Raw genomic sequence first — 20,957 nt, 5'->3', positions numbered from 1 at the left:
ACGCAAGTTATACTCACGCCTTCAGCAAATCAATCCAACCCTCAAAAACTATTTTATGGCTATAAAACCTCTACTGCAGCTACAGCTGCGACACACAAAAAATAATCAATAACCTCATAAAATTTAAATATTATTTAGGAATATAGCGATATTTTACTCAACAAAAATCCTTTTTAACTACACAATATCCATCCTCCTTTCTTTCCTTCTTTTCTCTCGCCATCGAAGCTAATGCTGAAAGTCGAGCCTGTCCTGTTGTATTTCTGGCATACGTTTTTATTCGATTTAGTGCTGAAAATGTTGGTTCCAGTTGTGACAGATTTGCTCGCTTTGGAGTTGTCCGACCTTTCTTAATGATGTCCAGCTTTTTTTTCTTGAAAAGTCCGTCTTGGAAATGGTTTTAAATCAACACAACAATATATTTGCTTGTGCAGCTCGCTCCAGATACAGTTTGGTAGCTCTGGCTAGTCCACTCTATCATTAGCCAATCATAGTTGGTGAAAGCGATGACGTATCCCTACGCCTGCGAGAAGGCATTGTGGTGTTGCCAACTCGAAATCTGATTGGTTAAAGCAACAGTCTTATCAACGCTTGTTTAATGCAGCAGAGTCTGCAGAACTGATTGTGAAGGCCTTGAGGCAGATTTCTGACCCTGGCAACAAATAATGGCTGAAATGTGATTGGTTAAATGCTTCAATATGAAAACACACATCTGGAAGCAGTGCAACCAGGGGGAAAGCAATGAAAGGAAGCTAACAGACAATTTGGAATTATTTAATAAGTATTGATGGACAAAATATAATATATGATTCAGATATTTCTTAGGCCAGCAGTGAAGGCCCTGACGGCCCGCCACTGGTAGAATCCGAAAAATGCGACAGTAACCACAGAACCTTGCAATTCCTGCAGACCATGTTTTGCTCTTATTCTAAAATGATCAATGGAAGCGTGCTCTTAGCCGCTAACTGTGAGCTTTAGACTTCTTTCACACAACTTATTTGTCATAAATTCCTTGATGTTTTGCTGTTTACAAATGCCTCCCCAGCGAAGTATCATGTTTGAAATGTCACCTTTTAGCTGTGAGTATTGCATATTAGAAAAGACTGCCATAATCTAAAAATAATGCTGCAAGCACAACTTTATTCCATAGCAAAAACATTATTCTGCACGCACAAGGTTGTTTCAGCAATCTAGAGCCAAGTGACAATGTTTTCACGGAAGGGATCCGCCAATGTTTATTTTTGAGAATTGCTTAAAGACTGCTTTCTATTTTCTGACACCCACTGTTAAACGATAAGCCCTGGTATTTGACTCTAACGGCTTTTATCTATTTGAAACTATGACTGACTTATCGTCCTAACAATAGGACATGCTCAGCTTCGACAGAGATGACCAGGATACGATGGGTTACTCCCCAGAATATTTATTCCTCATATATAAATCCAATACAGAGCTCTGGGTCGAAAAGAACACATCCAAACCGAGTTGCCCAGCTTTTATAATACAAACATGAATAATATATCAACTGATTAAATGTATGATGCTGACTGGTCCACGACAGTCCCCAGGGCTCCGCCCTCTCCTGGGGTCCTCCAGCTGCCTCCAGACCAGTTCGCTGTACACGCATAACACTCCGCTCGCGCGTGTCACCAACCTGAAAACGTGTGATCAATCATACAGTAGCAACAAAGCCCCATGCTTCACTGCCACTGCAATGATCCATCTGTAACAAAACACACGATCAAAAGATGTCCCAGTCTTCACCACATATTTCACTTCCACAGACAATATCTATTAAATTCGTGCTGACACCTTCAAATCATACGATCACCCCACTGAATTAACATACAGACACATTTAAAATAAAATTCACAACACTAATCCACTAGACGCCAACAAATCCGATGCTTGGACACACTCGCCAGTCTTAAAAATAATCTAACCCAACTCATACAACACACTGCCGTAATGCCATTATAAACAATATTCACAGCTAAAGAGTTTCCGCAATTAGAGAAATTTGGAAAGAATTATGACAAAATAGTCACACTTTCACTTTCAATAATCAAACTTTTCCCACACTTTCAATAATCTTTCTTCACACTTACAATAATCTTTTCTTCACACTCATATTTTCTATACACTTACAAAAACTTTTGTATTCACTTACAAAAACTTTTGTATTCACTTACAAAAATCTTTTCTATTCACTTACAAAAATCTTTTCTATTCACTTACAAAAATCTTTTCTATTCACTTACAAAAATCTTTTCTATTCACTTACCAAAAATCTTTTCTATTCACTTACCAAAATCTTTTCTATTCACTTACCAAAATCTTTTCTACTCACTTACAAAAATATTTTCTATTCACTTACCAAAATCTTTTCTATTTACTTACCAAAATCTTTTCTATTCACTTACAAAAATCTTCTCAATACAGTTCTCTAGCATCTATTCACAGAGGAATTGATCGCTTATCGCCACAGTCGCACGCCCAAGGAAAACACCAAGCACTTAATCCAGATTTCTTTAACAAATCCGCAACAGAATAACCAATATGATCGCTTTTGCTCAAATTCCAATATTACAAACTAACCAGCATCAAATTTTAATTTCCTGTTCCAGAAGTGACCACTCAAACAACAGCAATTTTCCACAGCTTCAACACTACGTTTAAACACTTTTATTTTCTACAGTCCCAAGCATATCATACGTTTTACGGCACGTATCCTTATGCTTCACGCCTTAATTCTTCTTTGCATCTCAGCTGGCAAAGACTCCCACACGTGCAGGCGTTTAGCAACTTCCGCGCCCATGGTAATGTAAACTCTTAGTATTGCTATATTTTAATAGATGTATTTATTATTTTAGTCTGTTCTGATAATGGCCGCATGACTTAGGGTTAGGGTTAGAATTCTGGTTTTAGAAAACTGGTTTGAATTCTCTTAGGTGGGTTCACTGAACCCACAAATTATTTTTAGGGGCAGGCCGGGATTGATAGTGCGTTTCTTCCTGACACGTTTTTTGGAGGTAGTAACTTCAATTCTACCAGCGCGCTAAACCTGAAATAACGTTCAAACAGACATTACAATTTACTTGCTGGCCTAATCTGACCAGTTCACACTTGTATTAGCTTCGAGACCGAAAAGCACTCGAGTTTCTTCCATGAGACAAACAGCTCGGAAAAATGGCCGTGGGTAAACTGCCCTCTTTTTCCTTCTTTCCAATGAAATTCCAATCATGAACACATTTTTCTATCTGCCACAGTAGGTGTTATCTAGACTAACAAGCACCTCAATATTCCACAATAGGAACACTCAAAAGGGGACAGGTTGGAAGAATATGCGAGTGAATTGTGGGCATAGTCAATCCAAGGCAGCTGGTTGCTCTAGGTGGTCGGGTGGGCATGGGTGGTGCAGCAAAGTGCTGCTTCCAGCTGCTGATTGGTATGTTCACATTGTTCATTCGTCTGTGTGTCATAGCCAGAGGAGAGGCTCACCAGAGCTGAGCAGAAAGTGGACCAGACATGCCAGGTGAATTGGGGGCCCCGGTCAGAGACAATGTCGGCAGGTATTCTATGCAGACGGAGCACATGCTACACAAGTAAGTCAGCAGTCTCCTGGGCTGAGGGTAGTTTGCAGAGGGCGACAAAATTTGCGGCCTTGGAACAATGGTTAATATGACTGTGTTGCCACGAGAGCTTAGGGGGCCTGTGACGAAGGCGAGAGATCAAGGGCGGTGTTACGGCTGTCAGCCTGGGTATACATTCTGTAGTAGGTTGTGTTGTTTTGTGTTTGGTTTTTTTCTGCAGGTACCTGGAGCTGTGGCTCCACCCCTGTGGCAAAGCCCTGGCCAGGCCAACACAGCTGTGACTACTTCCCACTCATCCCTCCTCCAATCAAGATCCACTTCCTGCCCTTATTTAAACCCTCTTATTTTTCAGTTCTGGGCTCGACTGCCTGTGATGTAGGTGCTGAGGCAGTGGAGTCCTTACTTTCTTTAGATAGCACCCATTGTCTAGAGATAAGTAGGTTTTGTTTGCCCCAGATTTGTAAGTACGCTATTCATTGTTATATTGAGTATTTATGTTGATAAAGTTAATTATTTTGGGCTACACGGGGGACTTGAGATAAGTTTAGACACCCCCGGGTATACATATAGTTTGTTGCACTTATAGACGTAGCTTATTCCCATGTCTAGACTTTTATTACATCAGTTCTGACAGTGGCACCCTTAGGCCTTATTTCCTGTATTTTTGGGGGTGTTCATTTCGTGTGCGGTCGATTGGTCGCCGGTCTTTTGGTCGCCGGTCTTTTGGTCGCCCGGAAGTTTGGTCGTCGTCTTTTGGGTCGCTGGTCTTTTTTGTCGCCGTTTTTTTTTTTTTTCGCCGGTCTTTTGGTCGCCTGATCGGCTGCTGCCATCTACTGTCAATTTATTAAATAGCAGATGGTGTTTTTATTGAAGCAGTCCAATGAACCTTCATTCTCTCTGGGAGAACTTGCAATGTTGAAATACTTTAGATTAGATGGTCATTTTATCAAACAAATAAAAGTATTAGTATAATTTTAGTTAGACAGTATTTAGATCGTTTCAACAGTATCAAACAAATAAAAGTATTAGTATACTTTTAGTTAGACAGTATTTAGATCGTTTCAACAGTATTTAGACTCTAAATACTGTTGAAAAGATTCAAATACTGTTGAAACGATCTAAATATCTAAAATCAAAATATCAATAAGAGCACTCATTTAACACATCGGCTGCTGCCATTGACTGTCAAAGGCGTCCAATGAACCTTCATTCTCTCTGGGAGAAATAAGAGCACTCATTTAACACATCAGCTGCTGCCATCGACTGTCATTTTAGCTCCAGTATTTGTATTTCATCACTAAGTGCTGATTTTACCGCATTTTAGTGCATTTTTGGCACTTTTGCGAATGGTCGCATTTGGTCGCGCCGACTTTTATCGCTCTTTCCCCCAGGTAAAATCACCCCCAGAGCCCGGTAGTTATGTCTGATAAGCTCCAGTATTTGTATTTCATCAATAAGTGCGTATTTTATCCCGTTTTAGTGAAATGTAGGCCCTTTCGCAAATGGTCGTCGCATTTGGTCGCACCGACTTTTATCGCTGTCTTTCCCCCGGGAAAATCACCCCCAGAGCCCGGTAGTCATGTCTGATAAGCTCCGGTATTTGTATTTCATCAATAAGTGCGTATTTTACCCCGTTTTAGTGAAATGTAGGCCCTTTCGCAAATGGTCGTCGCATTTGGTCGCGCCGAGGTTTATAGCTGTCTTTCCCCCGGGAAAATCACCTCCAATTAATGTCTGAAAAGCTCCAGTATTTGTATTTAATAATTAAATGCTGTTTTAAAACTATTACTCCGCTTTTGGAACACTTTTCTGGGCATTCTTAACCATTTTTCTACCTTAAGAGAGATTCTCCCATTCATTCTCCCAGGGAGAATGAAGGTTCATTGGACGCCTATGACAGTCGATGGCAGCAGCCGATGTGTTAAATGAGTGCTCTTATTGATATTTTGATATTAGATATTTAGATCGTTTCAACAGTATTTAGATCGTTTCAACAGTATTTAGATCGTTTCAACAGTATTTAGATCGTTTCAACAGTATTTAGATCGTTTCAATAGTATTTAGAGTCTAAATACTGTTGAAACGATCTAAATACTGTCTAACTAAAAGTATACTAATACTTTTATTTGTTTGATGAAAATGACCATCTAATCTAAAGTATTTCAACATTGCAAGTTCTCCCAGAGAGAATGAAGGTTCATTGGACTGCTTCAATAAAAACACCATCTGCTATTTAATAAATTGACAGTAGATGGGAGCATCTGATCAGGCGACCAAAAGACCGGCGACAAAAAAGACCGGCTACAAAAAAGACCGGCGACCTAAAAGACGATGACCAAACTTCCGGGTGACCTAAAGACCGCGACCAAAAGACCGGTGACCAAAAGACCGGCGACCAATCGACCGTTCATTTCAACACCTGTCTGGGAGGGTGTTTTTTTTTACCTTTTCATTTGAGGGTGCCACTTTAGTATCTTTTGCTTCCCCTATGTTGTCCCGTAGTCCAGGTTTTCTGTGGACTTTGTTTTAAATAAATTATCATTTAATGCTACTTGCCTTGTGTGTTTGGCTCCTAACTGGCCGGGTTTTTCTGCTGTGGTAGTTGCGACTCCCTGGTACCTCTTACCACCAGGGGGAGTCGTAACAGACGGCCAGGAATCTGCAGTGGATGGAGTTGACCGGGCACACACGTGGCAGGCAGAAACGAAGGAGCGTGAATCCTCCCTCATTGTTGGCCACCAAAAGCGATGGCGCAACACCGCCAGTGTGCAGGTGACTCCTGGGTGGCGAGAGGTGTTGGCCCATTTTAGGACCCTGGAATGAACCGACGTCGGGACATAAATGTTTTTCTGTGTACCTTCTCTAGGGTCAGGTTTCACATCTTGGACCCGAAGGACCTCGGCCTCAAGGTCAGTCATCAGTTTCCACTAAACAGGACTCTAAAAATATATAAAAATAGCTAAAATAAACATTGTTTTACATCTATAAAAAAACTGAATATTCAGGGCTTTTAATCCAGTTATTTTAATCCATTTGTAAAACAAATCTAAATATTATATCTAAAATGGTCCGGCCCACATGAAATCGAGTTGACGTTAACGCGGCCCGCGAACCAACCCGAGTCTGACACCCCTGGTATAGACAAACTTGCCTCGCCTGAGTAGGTACTCTGCACTTCACAGTCAACATGAATCGGGCGTCTACCGCCGTCAATGGCAGCCGATGGGTTAAATGAGTGCCGAGTACTCTGCACCTCACAGTCAACATGAATCGGATGTCTACCGCTGTCAATGGCAGCCGGACGTCCGGGTACTGATCTTGCTGTGGGATAATGAGCTTTTCTTATAGCAAAAAGAAAAATCCAAGGATGACAAGGAGAGAAAAACATTGTACTATTTTGAAGTGGTGTTCATTGAGCCTTATTTAACTCAGATTAATCTCTGTAAGAAACTCAAGTTTGCTCATATAAAATTGCTAAACACTGAATAAATTGAATAACTTGGTTAAAAGTCACAATGAATGACTTCCAGTATTGTTTTTATTTTTGTTTTCTTCTATAAAATAAGAGACAATTCTGTTTCCCACAGTTGTACCTGTAATAGAGTTACAGACTACTTTAGATGGATAACCTGCATAGTTGATGGCTGCCAAATAAGTGTATGAGTGCTCTATAATCTGTAGACCTCCCCAGGGAGAACATGCAAACTCCACACAGGTGGACGTGGCCTGGATTTGAACCCAGGACTCCAGGGCTGTGAGGCCGATGCACTTACCACTCGCTCCACTGGGCCGCCCTTTGGTTAAATTCTATTAAGAAATATAAATTTATTCTTTTGTTTCTGAATGTTAACTGATGTGAATATAACATGTTCACTGGTGAGTAGTGAATTTGCTTATGGGGGAAGCCAGTCTGACTATTTATTACAGTAAAAAATGATGAGGGGAAAAAAGAATGAAACGGTGTCCTGATTCGAAAAGAGTAAACGTCAAGCCAATTTTTTCCACTGAAGATGCCTTTGCTAACTTTACCTGTTTTTAACCTTACAGGGAAGGGTCTGAATCTGGGTGCAGTAAATGAGACATGGTTTTCCCATGTTCCAAGACAAACCGCGCTACTGATTCCATGTTTTGACCTATGGTGGTGATGTGGTGCAAAGAAATTATGTAACTCCTGTTAAAAAGAAACAGGATTATGTGCTTTGGTTTCACTGCCATTACCTGTATCTGTTTTTCCATCTACAGTCCTTGACTGTAGATGGAAAAACAGTAACTGTTTTAGAGTGGAGGAGATACAATTGGCGGCTCAGAATTTCAGTGCGGCAGCTGGCCTCTCTTGAAAAAAGTTTTAGTGTTGTTTTGCAGGCCGATGACCAACTTCTCAGGCAGTAATTTATCTGTGATATGATCATTGTGTCAAAATATAATTTTGCTGACTCAGGTTAGATTGTTTCTAATAAACCGAAAATTGGACAAATTGTATTTAATTTTATTCAGGGTGTTTATCTGTCATCTAAAAACAAGTTGAGAGCCAAGAGTGATTCCTAGGTGTTTGAATTTTTGGACTACCGTAATTACTCGAATATAACACGCAGGTTTTTGCAAAATAATTAATTCCAATAGTTGGGGGTGCGTGTTATAATCAAAAACATTTTTTTTTTTTTTTTTTTTTTTTTTTTTTTTTGTGTCTTGTTACATGGTCTTTAGCCTGGTGCTTTTTCTTGCCAAATAAATTGAATTGAATAAAATAAATTACAAATTTTCGATCGAAAAAAGCATTGTCAAACTCACTTTGAAGCACGGATTTTACGTCATCTCGTAGAGCCGACGCACGGATTTTACGTCATCTCGTGAAGCCGAGACCACCACTGCCCCCCTCTAGCCTCGTACCCGTCTCAGTTCACCCTCTCTCAGTTCAGTGTTATAATCAATAACTAAAATAAATGACAAATTTTCGATCGAAAAAAGCATTGTCAAACTCACTTTGACGCACGGATTTTACGTCATCTCGTAAAGCCAATCGGATGATGTGTTGTGGGAGGAAGAGGAAGTGGATGAAGGAAGCGTGGACGTTGATAGGATTCTCAACGAAGAGATGTATGAGAGGACAGACAAAGAGAGAGAGGAACTTTTCATTTGAAGGATTCTAATGAATAAATTTGTTTGAACAAAACAATCGTGAAACGAAGAAAAAAAGGTAAGATTTCTGATTTTCGTCAGCGGGAAATTTTAGGTGCGCACTATATTCGAGTACTGCGTTTTTCCAGATTTTTTGGGCCCAAAGTTATACCTGCGTGTTATTTTCGAGTGCGCGTTATATTCGAGTAATTACGGTACCTTGATTGTTTTTCCTTGGACAAAAACGTTGAGGTCATTGTTGTTTGTCGCTCTTTCTTTTTGAGACGTACATACAGACAGTCATCGCTATGTTTAAGTGAAGTTGGGATTTTTCAAGCCAGTTATTCATGCTCGTCATTGTATCTGAGTTCCTGTAGAGCACTTTTTTTGTCTTTCGCGTGGACATAGAACGGAATCCAGTGGCGGGCCGTCAGGGCCTTCAAGGCCTTCTCTGCTGGCCTAAGAAATATCTGAATCATATTATATTTTGTCCATCAATACTTATTATTCCAAATGGTCTGTTAGCTTCCTTTCATTGCTTTCCCCCCTGGTTGCACTGCTTCCAGATGTGTGTTTTCATATTGAAGCATTTAACCAATCACATTTCAGCCATTATTTGTTGCCAGATCAGATCTGCCTCAAAGCCTTCACAATCAGTTCTGCGGGCTCTGCTGCATTAAACTAGACTGTTGCTTTTAACCAATCAGATTTCGAGTTGGCAACCCCACAATGCTTTTTCATTCGCATTGGCATTTTGCTGGCTGGGATACGTCATTGCTTTCACCAACTATGATTGGCTAGTAGGTGGGCCAAAGCCATAGTGAGGCAGCCAGAGATCGCAAACTCCACCCACAATGGCCGGCAGAGGCAAAAACAAATGGATTCTGTTGCAGATTTGCTCACAAAGCTATTTTCCAGACGGACCTTTCCAGAAAAAAATGGACATCATTAAGAAAGGGCGGTCAACTCCGAAGCTAGCAAGCCTGTTACAGCCGGGAAAATGGTGTGTGCGCCACTTTCAGTGCGCTAACTTAGCTGCACAAGCAAATATATTGTTGTGTTGATTTGAAGCCATTTTCAAAACGGACTATGCCGGAAATATGACAGGACAGGCTCGACTTTCATCATTAGCTTCGATGGCGATAGGAAAGAAGGAAGAAAGAAAGGAGGATGGATATTGTGTACAGTTAAAAAGAATTTTTGGTGAGTATAATATGGCTATATTCCTAAATAATATTTCAATTGTGGGCCCGGTTCTGATATCTGAAAAGCTCCAGTGTTTGTATTTAATCACTAAATGCTGCTAGGATGTGGATTTTACCCCAGTTGAATTTTTGCCGTTTCGTCATTGACGTCCATAGCTGTCTTTTCCCGAGGAAATCACCCCCCTGGCCTGGTTGTAATGTCTCAAAAGCTCCAGTATTTGTATTCAATCAATAAATGCTGCTAGGAAGTGGATTTTACCTAATTTTAGTGTATTTTTTGTCATTTCACGTATGGACGTATCGACGTTCATCGCTGTCTTTTTACCGGGGAAATGATACTGCGGGCCCGGTTCTGATGTCTAAAAAGCTCCAGTATTTGTATTTAATCAATAAATGCTGTTTTTGGCTGGATTTTACCCCATTTTCGGGCAATGTTTGCCCGTACGCCATTAACGTTCATCGCTGTCTTTTCCCGGGAAAATCGCCCCCCTGGCCTGGTTTTAATGTCTGAAAAGCTCCAGTATTTGTATTTAATCATGAAATGCTGCTAGGAAGTGGATTTTACACCATTTTTGTGCATTGATTTATTGATTTTTTTATGTGTTGCAGCTCTAGCTGCAGTAGAGGTTTTATAGCCATGAAATAGTTTTTGAGGGTTGGATTGATACGTTGAAGGCGCTACGAGAAAATGCACCGACCGCCACTGACGGAATCGTCAGCATATATTTGGCTGGTGACAAGTGAAGGACAACAGTTTGACAGATCATTTATGTAAAGACTGAAGAGCAGTGGACCTAGCGCGGATCCCTGCGGTACCCCAAGACTATTATTCCGCGAAGTACATTTTGCGTTTTATTTCCTGACGCACTGTGATCTTACAGATACGTATGATTCAATCCAATTTAGCGAGCTTGGTGAGAAATTAAACTTAGACAGTTTAGCCAGCAGTATCTGGTGATTGATGGTGTCAAATGTATTTTTGAAATCAATGAAGACTGCACCAATGAGCCATCCTTTCTCTAGTTTTGATTTTATGTTTTCTAGAAAGAAGCAAATCGTCGTTTTGGTAGAATGATGTTTTCTAAAGCCGAATTGCAGCCTGTTAAGGGTGCATTGCCTGCTGTTAATGTGATCCACAATTTGCTCCGCGATGAACCTTTTTCCAAATTTTTGGAGATGGCTAGAATGATGCGTATAGGTCTGTGGTTGTTGGTTATTGCGGGGTTCCCTGATTTGAGGACCGGTGTGATAACTGAGCACTTCCAGGGTTCAGGGAAGACTCTCGTTTATGGATTTGTTTGCAATAGTGGTTAATGGAGCTATGAGGGATTCTTTGTGGTATTTCAGAAATGCTACATCCATATTAAACACAGCTTTTGCTTTGGAGCTTTTGAGACCAGAAACCGCTTTCCCAACATTCCTTCATTGATTCATCTTCCACACCACCCATCCTCGAAAGGGTTGCTGAGCCTAACCCAGCTGTCTTCCGGTGAAAGGCAGTCTACACCCTAGATTGGTTGCCAGTTGAGTCCGCGCCTGCCCGCACCGAAGTCAGGCGAGTGAAACTCAACATTATGAGGCGGCGCTTTCCCAACATGTGACTGTGAAACTATGTTAATATTAAGAATGGGTTCATTGGTGTTTAGTGGTTGTGGCAGGTGATATTCTATTTGAAGGATGGTAGGTGTCAGTACTTTAGCAGTCTATTAAAATAAGCATTGAAAGTTGTAACCATGTCCATTGGATCACAGATTGTTTTATCCTTCGATTGTAGTTCCTTTATTTGTTTGTGCTTTTAAGTATTTCCTGCCAGTTTTTAAATATTTTTCCAGATCTCTTTAGTGTTCCCTTTCGCGGTGCTAATTATGTTTATAAAGAAATTAGATGTTGCAGTTCGAATTTCTGTTATGACTTTGTTTCTTAGAGCAGTAAATGTCTTTCTGTTATTGTTAGGTTCACTAATAGGCATTCCCAAATGGAATTTTCACTTACAAGGAGAAAACGACCGTTGAGGCAACCTCCCAACTACGTTCTGACCTTATACGTCTTTTCTGTAGTTTTATTAAATTCAGGGACCACTTGTTACAATGCAAGTCTCGACTCTAAGGGGGAATGGGTGGAAACACAAGTGAGACGTCAATAGTCAAAACAGATGAAGGTCTCCAAGTCTTGTGGAGTCTGTGGTGGATGCAGGTGCAGTGCCCACATCACATTCGCAGCACTGCAAGGCATTCTGGATCCTCTCTGTTTAGACTTTATTAGATGTTCTTATCTTTGTTCTGAAAGATTTGGTGAGAAAAGTGACAAAATATAGGCAAGATATTATTGAAGCTTCCATTGTCAATTCTCTTTATTAGCAAGGGAAAAGACAAAGACCCTTGTCCTCTGACTCCATTTAAAAAAGCCCCCTTTATCTCAGCCCAGAGAACCCAGTATATATATATGTGTGTGTGTGTGTATGTGTATGTGTGTGTATGTGTGTATGTGTGTATGTGTATGTGTGTATGTGTGTATGTGTGTATGTATGTGTATATATATATATATATATATGTGTATGTATGTATGTATATATATATATATATATATATATATATATACATATACATATATATATATATATATATATATATATATATATATATATATATATGTATATATATATGGATGAATATCGAACCGCAACATGAGATTATGGCTACATGAGGCGTATGTCAAGCGACCGGATGGCTTTTTTCACGGCTCGCCGTCACTTTTGATTGGCGACCAAGTCACGAAAATGAACTCAGAGCTTGCCGTCATTCCCGGAGGCTTGACTAAAGAACTTCAACCGCTGGACATCGGCATCAACCAGGCTTTCAAAGCAAAGTTGCGAGCGGCATGGGAACAGTGGATAGTAGGTGGCGAACACAGCTTCACCAAGAGTGGAAGGCAGCTAGTTACGCTACGATTTGCGAATGGATTGGGGCCGCCTGGACGAACGTATAAAACAGCGTTTTCGATGACTAATTTGGACAATTGTTCAATTCGGACACAGAAAATGAGTACTTTGATGGATTTGTGTGTGATGATGACGTGAGTACGTTGTAAAATGGCTAATTAAAGTACAACCGAACTCAGTTTTGCTTCCGTTGCCTTTTTAAAAACGTGTTTTACCAATGACGCGTACAAATGTCCTCACAATACGATAACGCGCGACCACTTGCCAGCTTGTCAGGGTGCCTCTTTTCTACAAAATCAGAAAACTCTTGCCACTTCGCTAGCATGTCTTTGATATCCTTTGTAGCCAGGCGGCCCCCCTCTTCCACCTACTCCTTGCTACTGAGTTCCCACAACATCTCCAAATGTTCACTCTCCTGGAGCTCGATTAAATCCTGTCATCAGTTCTTCTTGGTGCTCGGCCATTAGATCATTCACATCTGCCTCGTTAACCTCCAGCCCCAAGGAATTCCCAAGTGACACGATGTCATCCATGACAACAAGCAAGCTCTGTGACACATACCCCACTCTCATATTTTTCAATTATTTTGCGCTTAATGTTGATCGTCAACGTTCGTCTTTTCTTTGCACAACTCTTCATTCCACCTGTTTGCTTTGAATCCATTGTTCTTCACTTTGTATTATGCATTGACTAACGGGGGAAAAACATGGGAAAATGCAAGCTCCACCCAGTGCTCATAGATATGTTATACACGAAATAGATGCAGCAAAAAACACTACGCTAAATTGATAAACAGCCTCTCATGTCTTGGCCACCTGGCTTTCTTGGATCTCAATTTTTTTCTCGTACCTAGAGATAATCATTTGCTCGAAATTTTCCTCGTATCTCGAGCTGCTTGTATGTAGAGGTGCTCGTATGTAGAGGGACCACTGTATTTGCCCCACAGTATGTGAGTAAATGTGTCACGTTGCAATTTTTATTTTTTTATTTATTTTAATCGCTTAATTGGAAATTGCAAATCATTAATAAGGGGAGGTACGTACCAGGTATGTACCATACTACATTTTTGCACCTATACGAAAATAAAAGTATACACAATTATCAAGTGTATTTATCAAATATCAGTTACAGGGCCATATGAAGACTCATCTAAATATAATCTATATATTAAAAAAAGGAAATAGTCGTACCTCTACTTACGAAAATAATTGGTTCCAGAACTTTTTTGGTAAGTTGAAAATTTCCAAAGTAGAGCAGTACCGTATTTGTAAATACTCCAATTCGTTCCGTGGTCCTCATAAAAACTAACCAACTAAACCCTTAAAAATTCATCAGTGTCACAAAAAGTGTGAATACACACAAAAATTAGAGAAAATGATCATAAAATTATTTAAAACGCCATTAAAATGAATAGAAATGCAAAATCTATTTGTGTCAGGAAGCTAATGTTCGGCAACAGGCATATGGCACACGAACACATCTAATAATCATAAAATTAAGAGTTAAAAATTATTACATTACTTTTAATCTTTTTCATTAACGTTTTATGATTTCTTTGACATCTAATTTTTCACCCATTTTATTTATCACCACTGCTTACCTTTGGATTTAAGTTCCCTTTGGCGGTGTTTGTTGACAGACGTTTTGAGAAAAATCGATCTTAATATAATTGCCTTGGCCAAATGTTTCTAAAATGCACAAGACAAACTTCATCAAAGTGGGCGATCGCACGACTCGTGGACGCTTTTTTAGGATGTTTTTTTTTCCACGAAGTTGAGAAGTTCGTAAAATTTCTCCCGTTTTTCTGATTTATGCTGTTAGAATGGTGGCTGCTTCCTCAGCTGCCTTCTCGTTGAATTCCTCGTGTATTGCCCAGCGTTGCATTAACTCCTTTATTTTGGTGCCCCTCGACCATCTCATCAATGTCCCCCTTAATGACCACCAGCCCCATCGCCTGCCCCCGCGACAATTTCTCCCACCGTCGGGCTCAGGGGTTCGGTGGAGGCACTGCCACGGAGATCAAGACACATCATGCCTATTGAAGGAATAATAGTTTAACGCTTAAGGTATTTCATTAGATCTCCCTGCATTTCCTGTGGTATGCGAAGGTCACTGGACAGGATGTGGGGGGGGGGGTGCAAGATTGGACTGTTTGCAGGTACCAAGACGAGAGAACAAAGAGGCAGATGCCCTGGAGTGGAAAAGTACAACTGGGCGGAACCGCGAGAAGCTTCGGCGTGAAATAAAGACCAATGGCCAGGAGGCCTTCGTTGTTGTGTCATTTGCATATTGTGGACTATAACTAAGTTCCTGGGCAACTCGGAGGAGGAGAACTACGACGACTGGTGGCAACAGAGACGCTGAAAGATGGACTGAGAGGAACCTGAACCACAGGCTTATGTCTTAGATTTGTGTGTTAGAAATAAATCCACCCATGTGTGAAAATGTCGGCTTCCTGGTACCTTCCTATTGCAGAACGAGCGCGCAAATTGTTGGATGAGTGGCAGTCGGGTAAGGTTGCAAATTGGAGTCAGATTATTAACTTAACTTTAATATAATTATAGAAAATTACCCCAACAATTCTGGTGACCCCGACGTGATGCAAGATTGAGTTAGAGGAGCCACAAGAGTCTGGGACTCGGGTCTGGGACCCACGTCCACACCAGGTGACGACCTGATAAAGGAGCCACACGCGTCCAACCGTCTTTCCTCTTGGGTGCACAGTGAAACAAGGTAAGCAGATTCCTTTTCAAATTCTGCACATTGACAATGCTAAATTATAAGAGGAAGGAGGACCGGAATGTCTTAAAATGTAAGGGTGGACAGTAGGGTATAAAATCTGGGATTTACCTACGTAGAGTAGTCCATTAGTGGCTTAAAAGTGTAAGTGTGGATATTAGTAGGGTATAAAATCTGGGATTTACTTACTAAGAGTAGTTCCATTAGTAGGGTATAAAATCTGGGATTTACCTACGTAGAGTAGTCCATTTGTGGCTTAAAAAAAGGATGGACAGTAGGGTATAAAATCTGGGATTTTACCTACTACAATAATGTGGAACTACTCGTGGTTCGATACGGTTTAAAATCTGGGATTTACGTATCAGTGTGGAAGCGGTGTGTGTGAAAACTAAAATTAAAACTAAAATTGTTCTGCGTAAAAAGTGTTTGGGACACGCACGGGTGGATTTCAAGATGGCGATGATAGGAAGTCTGATAGTGGTTTCAGGTTCCTCTCAGGTTGTCTCAGCAGACGAATGGAATGCAGAATGGAGATCGGAGAATTGGTGTGTGTGTGCATGCGTGTGTGCGTGCGTTTTGAGAGGAGGGGTGTGTATGTGCGAATGCGTAATGTGGGGGTTGCCTTTGTCTGCCGCGATGGGTTGAGAGGCATGGTGTCTGTCCAAATTTGAAGGATGTGGAAGGTTTGGTGAAGGTTTGTGAAGGTGATGAAGGTTTGAACATAGAAAGGGAATTGTGAATAGAAAAGATTTTGGTAAAGCATGAAGAAAAGAGTTTTGTAAGTGAATAGAAAGGATTTTTGTAAGTGAGCTGAAGGAGAATGGAATTAATTGATGAGTTTATAGAAAAGATTTTGGTAAGCAGGAAGAAAAGAGTAATTAGTGGAATAGAAAGTAAGAAAGTTAAGATTAGTAGAATAGAAAGTAAGAAAGTTAAGATTAGTGGAATAGAAAGTAAGAAAGTTAAGAAGGAAAAGGAATGTTGAGAGAGGGCCTGGGAGAGAATGGTGTGTATGTGTGCGTGTGCTCGTGTGTGCGTTTTGAAAGGAAGAAAGGAAAAAGATGCTGAATGAGAATGGAATGGAATTAATTGATGAGAATGTGAAGATGTAGAAACACAGGTTTTCAAAGACAAGCTAAATTAAATGTGAGTTGGAGAAACAATTTTGTACGTTGAAAGGAAATTTACATTGTACGGGTCAAAAGCGTTTGTCCGTCGCATTGAGAAAAAAGAAAGAAAAAAAAAGGAAAAAGGAGCCGGAGGTCACAGCTAGGGCAGAATTAAAAAAAAATGGTTGAAATGAGAGAATGAGTGGTTGGGGGCATGGCCTGGTGCAGGGAGAGGAGGTACCTTTCCCCTTTGCCCTCAGGGAGGAGGCGTGATATATGATCCTTTTTGGAGATGTGGCACTAACCCCCCCCTCTGGTGAGGGTAGAAAGTTCATGGCGGGGGAGGCTTTTGGCCTGGATCAGTGGACAGAGCTGCGCGCTTGACATGAGACATCAGGTACGAATGATTGGAGCAGCTATTGTCAAGGGTCTTCCAGAACCTATAGATGATGACGAGAAGGTCAAAGAAAAATTCTAAACAGGAAAAGATAGAGCAATCCGTCCAAATGTTCCAAGCTGTGGTGGGGCCCGAGCTGGTCGGTTAAGTGGTGGACACTGTGGTCATGGGTGTGGTTTTCTCTGGTGGCCGGGGAAGAAGGTACTCATGACAAGGCCGACAAGGCAAGGCAACTGTTTTGTGTGTGGCGGTATTCACGGGGCACATGATTGTCCCAGTCAACAGCAGCAACCGCAACAACTGTTCCCACGGCAACCCAAGCACAGCAGTATGGCCCATTACAGCAACAGCGACCTACGCGCGGAGGAGGACGAGGCACTGGCGGACCATGGCGGCCCACAGCAGCCGGCCCAGTCACCTGGACAATATTACCAGGGCGGAGATGATTATTACGGTCCATGAGAGCCTCCACACTCTGAATAGAGGTGCACGAGAGGCTCCTATGAATTTGATGGGAAGAGACTTGTTGATGTCTATTGGAGCTACCATCTTATGTGGACTGGATGGCCTCACAGTGACTTTACCAAATGGTGCAAGGATTCCGTGTTCACAACCAACATGAACATGTGGACAGTGGGGGACAATCTATAGGTCACGTCTTGAGCCTGAAACTTCGGCCACTGGGGGGACTTGTCCGTATATCACCGGTGGAAATCAGTCATTGACTCGCTCCGGCCTTACCATTCACCTATGGATGATTTTCATTGTACGTTGTTTTACTGTTTTCAGAAGGTTCTTGGAACACCCTGGCAGTTGAAAGAATGCTTTGGCTGTCTCCTGGTCATGAGGCTCGCCGGCTCGGTCCAGTGATCACGACCAGCACCCCTTCACAGATGCGGACACCCCTCACCCAAAGATAACAAAAAAAGAGGGGGTCGCCCATAACTGCTTTTTATCACCTAGAGCCAGGGGAGAAAGAGAGCCCCCACCATCCCAGCCCAAGGCCCCCTCCCTCTGCGCAAACAGGGAGAGATAGAGAGAGCGAGAGAGTTGACAGTATTGGGATATATTAGTGACAAATTATGGGTCCTCTATTAGACACTGAAATTTATAATTAGGAAATGGCTAAGTGGAAGGTTAGTTTCTCAAAATTTTAATTGTGGTAAGAGTGAGCTACAAAAATGGTTCTTATATTAAATAAACACAAGCTTGGAGCAGAATAGCAATTCAACAAGTGCAATTTAGCTATTTTAGCAAAAAGAGAGGGATTTGCGATTTAGACTTAAGTATTAGGCATCATCCAAATTATTAATGATATCAAACATGAAGATAACAATGCAGAAATGGCATTGATCCAAATTATTAGGTAAATTGTAGCTGAAAAGTTTAGATAAAATAATTAATTTAGGATAGGCATGATTTCTCTGAGATGGATTAAAGAATCATACATATTCAGTGCACGGGATATGTATCTTGTTTTGCCCATCAGCAGATGAAATATGCTTTAGCGTGAGTCGTAAGAATGAATGACTATGAGAATATCTCGGATTGCATTAGAATCGAACAATTGATGTCAACCAAATGACGTTAACCTATTTCTTTTGAGAATGATTAGGCTGATAGGACAGCAAAATGGAGGTAAGCTGCCAAAAAGCTCAGACGTGGGATGGCGCTCTTCACCAGTGATAAAAAAAAAAAATTGCAGACCACTGATGTCTGAAAATGAGTGTGAGCATGAATGGTTGTTTGTTTGTCTTTTTGTGTTTTTGATTGGCCGACCACCGAGATATGATCAATCGGTTAGGTATCAAGGTGGAAAATGATTTAGCAAATTGGAATCGATTTCGGAATTTGCCAATAAGCCGTTTCACGGATGGCAACGACAAATTATGGAAAAATATTTCGTCCAAGGAAATTTTTAATGAAAAAAGCAGCAGTACTCCAAATGTGAAAATTGAAGTGGAGAGACAAATCTGCTATGCGAAATTTGGGAGCACTGGGAAAAACAAAGACAGTGCATGATATGAAATTCCAAAGTACTATTGATTTATAGTGATAATGGCATCAAAGTTGTGTTAATAGAAACATTGACTGAATTGACAAAAGTTTCCATATTTCGTTCCGGAAAAATGTGGAAATCCAATTTAGTGGAATGTACCAAACGCCATTATTCACTACACGATTGGAACTGGAGGATGAGGCTAATCATATGTCTGCATAAAAGAAAAAACTTTAAAGAAACGCATTAATTTTGGGTGGCGAAGGGAGATGGTGTTTCTTAACAGGAATCATGGAGAGCACGCATGAGCAACCCAGGATAAGAGTGTCCGTGCAAGATCCACCTGGTGCACTGTAAGAAGGTTCTCTCAGTTGAAACGTTTGAGGAGACAGGTAAGATAAACTTTTGACGGAATCAGTTGTAATGGCAAGTACTCCAATATTGATTGGAAAGATTATCGCTCAAGGAGCAATGCGAAAGTCATAAGGAATTTTTATATGGGTTTTATTGTCTCCATTAAAAAAAAGGAGTGAAAAGCGTTTCAATTGAGACCAAACCTTCTTACAGATAGTTAAAGTAAACAATTGAGACTAGATCTTCTTACAAGATAGTTAAAGTAAACAATTGAGACCAAACCTTCTTACAGAATTTTAAAGTAAACAATTAGAAAGAGAATGGATAGAAATGTAACTGGATTTTAATTTTATGCCTGAATATTGGAAAAGATTGATTAAGAAAGTTTTAGAGGAAATGATTGGCAAACTCCAAAGACAATGGAATTTTACATTTGATAAAAAGACTACTACACTGGGATATTTGGAATTTCAGACAACTGAGTTTACTATGCAACGCGATACACATTATTGAATGAATTGGGACTTGATTAATATGCATTTTTAAAGTAATGAGTTTTAATTGGAAACTAAAGGACAAAAGTGGTACCATTACTCACAGTTGCGCCCAGCCCCAGACTTTGTGCCCGCCAATGGTGAGCTTAAAGGTTGACCGCCCGGACGGGCAGGTCAAGAGAGGGAATGTGACGATGGCAAGAATTGGATCAAAATTGGACTCAAAAGTGTCTGAACAAAGACGACGACGATGCAAATGTTTAACGTTATTGACTATTTTGCTTGCTGGCGTGTGCTTTGTGTGGACTATGTTGATGGTGCAGGATGACAGAAGGAATGGAGTGAAAGGAGAACGAGTGATGGTGTATCATTCCTGGAATGGAACGGTATGGTATGAAGCAGAGCGAGATGGTGGTAAGACGCTGACACAGACAACAATTACTGCTAAATCTGAAGTGTAAACAATCGACACAGGTGAACGCTTGGGTGACAATTTTGAACTGGACTCAACAATGGCTTGATTTGTTAATGGAAAAGAGAAAGCCCATTTTTGACACCCATGTTGCACAACAAAATTTCACCTGCCTAAAGTTAAATGGGACTGGCCCTGGGATTGGAAATATCCAGGAGTCATGGTGTAATGAAAATGTGTTTTTGCCAGCAGGAATCCCTCTCGCTCGTGCTGATGTTTGGCTGTGGTGTGGAGCGAAAGTGTTGTACGCTAAGTAACAAAATGAAGGAGCACTCGGATCATTAACTGTCAGGACAATTGAACGCACGTTGGGGCCACGCACTCCGGGTGGCCAGTACATGATGATCCCTCAGAAGGACCCCCAGGAGGCGGAGACAGCTGTGGCCCTCCGGGAGTTCGGGATGTGAGTATGGGGGGTAGCCTCAGGGAAGCTGAGGCCAGGAGGAGAGTATTAATTTTTTACTGATTTTTACTGGAATTAATTTTTTACTGATTTTTTTTACTAGAATGAAATCTAATACTGATTTTTAGTTTTCTACTGA

The 20,957-nt window shown here is 40.9% G+C and overlaps 1 long non-coding RNA gene across 2 annotated transcripts; it reads right to left on the bottom strand.

Annotated features, from left to right (window-relative positions):
• Window positions 1-1,407: 1,407 nt before the first annotated feature.
• On the bottom strand, window positions 1,408-8,160 carry LOC144068216 (uncharacterized). Of its 2 annotated transcripts, none has more exons than XR_013298136.1 (3): window positions 6,451-8,160; window positions 6,150-6,372; window positions 1,408-1,723 (listed from the first exon to the last, which is right to left on the bottom strand). It is a non-coding gene; the product is annotated as an uncharacterized LOC144068216 (long non-coding RNA). The 2 variants fall into 2 exon arrangements; XR_013298137.1 differs by having other exon boundaries at window positions 1,408-1,654.
• Between the last annotated feature and the right edge of the window lie 12,797 nt (window positions 8,161-20,957).

The sequence above is a fragment of the Stigmatopora argus genome, chromosome 22, assembly GCF_051989625.1.
Source record: "Stigmatopora argus isolate UIUO_Sarg chromosome 22, RoL_Sarg_1.0, whole genome shotgun sequence".
NCBI lineage: Eukaryota > Metazoa > Chordata > Actinopteri > Syngnathiformes > Syngnathidae > Stigmatopora > Stigmatopora argus.
Note: the sequence above shows the minus strand (reverse complement) of the source record. Positions and strands in the feature narration are given on the sequence as shown.